The sequence below is a fragment of the Mirounga leonina genome, unplaced genomic scaffold, assembly GCF_011800145.1.
Source record: "Mirounga leonina isolate KUSES-001 unplaced genomic scaffold, KU_Mleo_1.0 Mir_176, whole genome shotgun sequence".
NCBI lineage: Eukaryota > Metazoa > Chordata > Mammalia > Carnivora > Phocidae > Mirounga > Mirounga leonina.
In genome coordinates this window covers 11,639,627-11,645,626 of record NW_023270454.1, presented here as the reverse complement: position 1 = coordinate 11,645,626, position 6,000 = coordinate 11,639,627, and the positions used below count along the sequence as shown (strand labels likewise).

General features: G+C 38.9%; 1 non-coding gene and 1 pseudogene across 1 annotated transcript; one reads left to right on the top strand and one right to left on the bottom strand.

Annotated features, from left to right (window-relative positions):
- The first annotated feature begins 328 nt into the window (after positions 1 to 328).
- LOC118022393 lies at positions 329 to 1,285 on the top strand (annotated as a pseudogene).
- Positions 1,286 to 4,424: 3,139 nt separating this feature from the next.
- On the bottom strand, positions 4,425 to 4,556 carry LOC118022579. The gene has a single exon (XR_004682512.1). It is a non-coding gene; the product is annotated as a small nucleolar RNA SNORA72 (small nucleolar RNA).
- Between the last annotated feature and the right edge of the window lie 1,444 nt (positions 4,557 to 6,000).

Genomic DNA, 6,000 nt, shown 5'->3' with positions numbered 1-6,000 from the left:
GAAGAAGAAGAAGTAAAAATGTAGTGCTTTCACAACGTGTTCAAACTTAAGTGACCATCAACTCAGTATTGATCTCTACATACATAGAATATTATATATGGACCTCATGGTAACCACAAACCAAAAACATATTAGATACATAAAAAATGAAGTATAACACCAAAAACAAAAAGTCAAAAATCACAAGGGAAGAGAGCAAGAGAAGAATAAAGGAACAGAGAAGAACTACAAAAACAATCAGAAGAGAGATACGTTCGTTAGATTACTCCTTTCTGCCCATGGACGCCGCCGAGTAAGCATCATTAAAGTCTCCCCTCCCACCGCCGTCATGTCTAAGTCAGAGTCTCCCAAAGAGCCTGAACAGCTGCGGAAGCTCTTCATCAGAGGTTTGAGCTTTGAAACAACCAATGAGAGTCTGAGGAGCTGTTTTGAGCAATGGGGGACACTTACGGACTGTGTGGTAATGAGAGATCCAAATACCAAGCGCTCCAGAGGCTTTGGATTTGTCACGTATGCCACTGTGGAGGAGGTGGATGCAGCCATGAACGCAAGGCCACACAAGGTGGATGGAAGTTGTGGAACCAAAGAGGGCTGTCTCAAGAGAAGATTCTCAAAGACCTGGTGCCCACTTAACTGTGAAAAAGATTTTTGTTGGTGGCATTAAAGAAGACACTGAAGAACATCATCTAAGAGATTATTTTGAACAGTATGGGAAAATTGAAGTGATCGAGATCATGACTGATCGAGGCAGTGGCAAAAAGAGAGGTTTTGCTTTGGTAACATTTGATGACCATGACTCTGTGGACAAGATTGTCATTCAAAAATACCATATTGTGAATGGCCACAACTGTGAAGGAAAGCCTTATCTAAGCAAGAGATGGCTAGTGCTTCATCCAGCCAAAGAGGTCGAAGTGGTTCTGGAAACTTTGGTGGTGGTCGTGGAGGTGGTTTTGGTGGGAATTACAACTTTGGTCGTGGAGGGAACTTCAGTGGGCGAGGTGGCTTTGGTGGCAGTCGAGGTGGTGGTGGACATGGTGGCAGTGGGGATGGCTATAACGGATTTGGTAATGATGGAAGCAACTTTGGAGGTGGTGGAAGCTATAATGATTTGGGCAATTACAACAATCAATCCTCAAATTTTGGACCCATGAAAGGAGAAAATTTTGGAGGCAGAAGCTCTGGCCCCTACAGTGGTGGAGGCCAATACTTTGCCAAACCACGAAACCAAGGTGGCTATGGTGGTTCCAGCAGCAACAGGAGCTACGGCAGTGGCAGAAGGTTTTAATCACTGCCAGGAAACAAAGCTTAGCAGGAGAGGAGAGCCAGAGGAGGGACGGGGAAGCTACAGGTTACAACAGATTTGTGAACTCAGCCAAGCACAGTGGTGGCAGGGCCTAGCTGCTACAAAGAAGACATGTTTTAGACAATACTCATGTGTATGGGCAAAAAACTCGAGGACTGTATTTGTGACTAATTGTATAACAGGTTATTTCAGTTTCTGTTCTGTGGAAAGTGTAAAGCATTCCAACAAAGGGTTTTAATGTAGATTTTTTTTTTTTTTTGCACTCATGCTGTTGATTGCTAAATGTAATAGTCTGATCATGACGCTGAATAAATGTCTTTTTTTAAATGTGCTGTGTAAAGTTAGTCTACTCTGAAGCCATCTTGGTATACTACCCCAACAGTGTGAAGTTAGAATTCCTTCAGGGTGATGCCAGTTTCCATTTGAAATTTATTTGCAACCTGCTTGGGCACAGAAGCCATTGTCTCTACAAACCTTGGTGTAGTTGAACTTACAGTTAATGTGTTGTGACCTGGAGTTCACCATTAAAAGGGTCACCCAAGGAAAGTCCTGGAGTTTATTTGGTTATTAATATGATTGTTGGCACATCCTATGCAATATATCTAAATTGAATTATGGTATCAGATAAAATTATAGATGGGATTAAAGCTTGTGTATTATCATGTGTAATCAATAAATGATTTAATATTCTCTTGAAAAAAAACAATCAGAAGACAATCAACAAAATGGCAATAAGTGCATGTCTATCAATAATTATTTTTAACATAAATAAACTAAATGCTCTAATCAAAAGACATAGGGTGGATGAATAGTTGTAAAACAAAAAAACAAGACTCAATACATGCTCCCTGCAAGAGACTCAGTTCAAATCTCAAGACACATACAGACTAAAAGTGAAGGAATAGCTGGGCACCTGGGTGGCTCAGATGGTTAAGCATCTGCCTTCGGCTCAGGTCATGATCTCAGGGTCCTGGGATCGAGTCCCGCATTGGGCTCCCTGCTCCTTGGGAACCTGTTTCTCCCTTTGCCTTTCTCTCTCACTCTGTCTCTCATGAATTAAAAAAAAAAAAAAAATCTTTAAAAAAAATTTTTTTAATAAAAATAAATAAATAAAAGTGAAGGAATGGAAAAAGATATTTCATGCAAATGGAAACATAAAGAAATCTAGGGTAACAATAATTATATAAGACAAAATAGACTTTAAAACAAAGACTCTAACAAGAGACAAAAAAGAGCATTACATAATGATAAAGGGATCAATCCAACAAAGAGGATAAAACAATTGTAAATATCTATACACCCAACACAACAGCACCTAAATATATAAAGCAAATGTTAGCAGACATAAAGGGAGAACTTGAAAGCAATACAATAATAGTAGGGGACTTTAACACCCCATTTACACCAATGGATAGATTATCCAGACAGAAAATCAGTAAGGAAACAGTGGTTTTGAACAACACATTAGACAAGATGGACTTAACAGATATATAGAGAAGGTTCCATACAAAAACCTCAGAATACATCCTTTTCAAGGGCACATGGAACATTCTCTAGGATACGTCACATGTTGGGCCGCAAAACAAGTCTCAATAGATTTAAGATTGAAATCATATTAAGTATTTTTTCTTTCTTTTTTTTTTTTTTTTAAGTAAACTCTACGCCACACATGGGGCTTGAACTTATGACCCTGAGATCAAGAGCTGCATGCTCTACCAACTGAGCCAGCCAGGTGCCCCTCCGGTATCTTTTCTAATCACAACAATGTAAACTAGAAATCAACTACAAGGGAAAAAAACTGGAAAAAAACACAAAAACATGAAGGCTAAACAACATGCTACTAAACAACAGAAGTCAACAAAGAAATTCAAGAGGAAATCAAAAAATACATGAAGACAAATGAAAGTGGAAACACAACAGTTCAAAATCTTTGAGATGCAGCAAAAGCAGTTTTAAGAGGGAATTTATAGCAATACAGGCTTACCTCAAGAAACAAGAAAAATCTCAAATAAACAATCTAACCTTACACCTAAAAGAACTTAAAAAAAGAACAAAGCCCAAAGTTAGTGGAAGGAAGGAAATAATAAAGATCAGAGCAGAAATAAATAGAAACTAAAAACAAAACAAAACAAAAGAAAGAAAGAAACATACAACAAGAATAGAAAAAATCAAGGAAACTAAGAACTGGTTCTTTGAAAAGATAAACAAAATTGATGAGGCTTTAGCCAGACTCATCAGGGGGAAAAAAAAGGAGAGAAGACTGAAATAAACAAGCAATGAAGGAAAAGAACCTACAACTGAATGAATGAACACGGAGGGTGGGCCATGCCCTTGGCTTTAGGGAGGTTGTATCTTCACATGCCCACCTCCACTAGCAAGGTAGAGGATGAGAGCAAAAAAAGGCACACTCCAGCACCTCCATCCCAAGAAAAATCTCAGCAAACCCCTGCCCCTCCAGCACTCTTTAATATGACCAACTGGATCACCATCACATAAAATCCAGTCCCCTCTTAATCTGCTGCCTTCGCACTGGTTCCTGGGACAAATGAGTCCATGCACTAGCCCCTCAGGCTCCCTGGATATAAACCCCATTGGTTTTCATGGTCTCTTTGGTGCAGGTCTCAACGGTTGGAGTGCCCAGTGTGGGGCACAAATCCCTCACTCTTCAGGGAGAGGCTTCAGGAGTGAGGTCCCTCCCTATTGTGTGTCACAGAGCCAGGGATAGGGTTTTGGTGAGACCGTGTCTCTGCCTCTCCTACCCAATCTAGATGGGGTCCTTTTATCCCTTGTGGAGAAAGCTGTTCAGCTAGTTTTCAATTCTTTTTCAGCAGGAATTATTCTATAAGATTTGGTGTGTCTACAGAGGAAGTGAGTTCAGGGTCTTTCTGGGCTGTCATCTTGAACCACCACATAATTTACAAGTTATTCTTGTAACTTTTAGTCCGTGAAAATAAAACACAATCGTTTTACAATTCATTCAATGGCAGCTGTTAATCAGCAAATTAGCAATGGTTATCTTCAAAAGTTATTACATTAGCTGTGCCATCATTTCTTGAGGATGAGCAAATACCTAGAGTCACAGACATTTCCCATATAAGATGCATCATATAAATCAGATTCAATTTATCACCAGCATTTATAAAACCAGACCTAGGAAAAGAACTAGGTCTGAGGACACATGCATGGTCTTAATATAGTGAATGTTTAGCCTGCCTTGATTATTACAAAATCAGAATAGCAAGAATATTCACAGTATAAATTATTCTTAATGGACAAACCAATAAGGAAAAAAAATGGACAAATGACTTAACTAGACTCTTATCAAAAGAGAAAATCCAAATAACCAATAAACATATAAAAAGATACCCCATCTTAGTTGTGATCAGGGAAATTAAATTAAATTAATCCGCCATGAGGGACCACTAGATAACCATCAAGTTGTCTAAAATGTAAAGGTCTAAAAAAAAATAAAATAAAATAAAATGTAAAGGTCTGACAATACCAAGTAGTGCTAAGGATGTGGAATAACCAAAATCCTTATACATAGCTGATGGATATACAAATTAGTAAAAAACACTTTACTAAACAATTTGACATGTAGGACAAATTGATGTTATGCATGCCCTGTGCCTTAGCAATTTCACTCCAAGGTATCTCTCCTCCAAAAAGCAAGCCTGTGTGCACAGGATATAAGTAACAAGAATGTCCACAGCAGCACTCTTTAAAACACATGGAAACAACTCAAATACTTTTCAGCAGTCATAAATCTATTAAGTAGTCAATATACTGAGGTAAAAACCAATGCTGCACACAGACAAATCTTAAAAACATAATAAAGAAGGAAGCCAGCCACAAATAATACTTTTGTGCTGCCACTTATATATAGGTCAAAAAGAAGCAAATTAAACCACCCTCTTTGGGGCGCCTGGGTGGCTCAGTTGGTTAAGACTCTGCCTTGGCTCAAGTCATGATCTCGGGGTCCTGAAATCGAGTCCCACATCGGGCTCCCTGTTCAGCAGGGAGTCTGCTTACCCCTCCCCCAATTTCTGCACTCTCTCTCTCTCCCCGTCTCTCTCTAATGAATAGATAAAATCTTAAAAAAAAAAGTAACACTCTATTTAGCGATGCATACTGAAGGGAAAATCATAAAGCAAAGCATGAAAGTGATGATTATCCAGGTCAGAGCAGCGGTTGCCTTGTGGGGGAGGTGGTAGGCTGTGGTCACTTAAGGGTTCCCTGGGACCTTCCGTGATGCTGGAAAAGGTCTGTTTTCTTGATCTACGTGGTGGTTACACGGTGTTTGCTATATGTTCCGTCACTAAGCTATGTACACGATTTGCTTATTTTCCTTTATGTGCATTAAATTTCATCATTTAACAGTGATTTATTTTTAAAGTTTAAAAATAAAAGCCATGAGTGAACATAAACCTGCACATAGAGGGAAAAAAGCAGTGAAGTCATTGCACTCAGGAACTGTGTGACTAGTCGAATGAGGCATCTGGGAAAGGGGCTTGCTCCTTCAACAGGTTAATTTATTAATGTAGCATAGAATGTGTAGTCATTGTGTTGTTGTTGTTGTTGTTTTCTTGAAAGCAGATATGATACGGAGAGCACAAAAATTCTATGAAATGAAAAAAAGAAGAAAGCACCAACAGAGCAACATTAAATGGGAGATAATAAAGCTGTTTGTGTTTCCC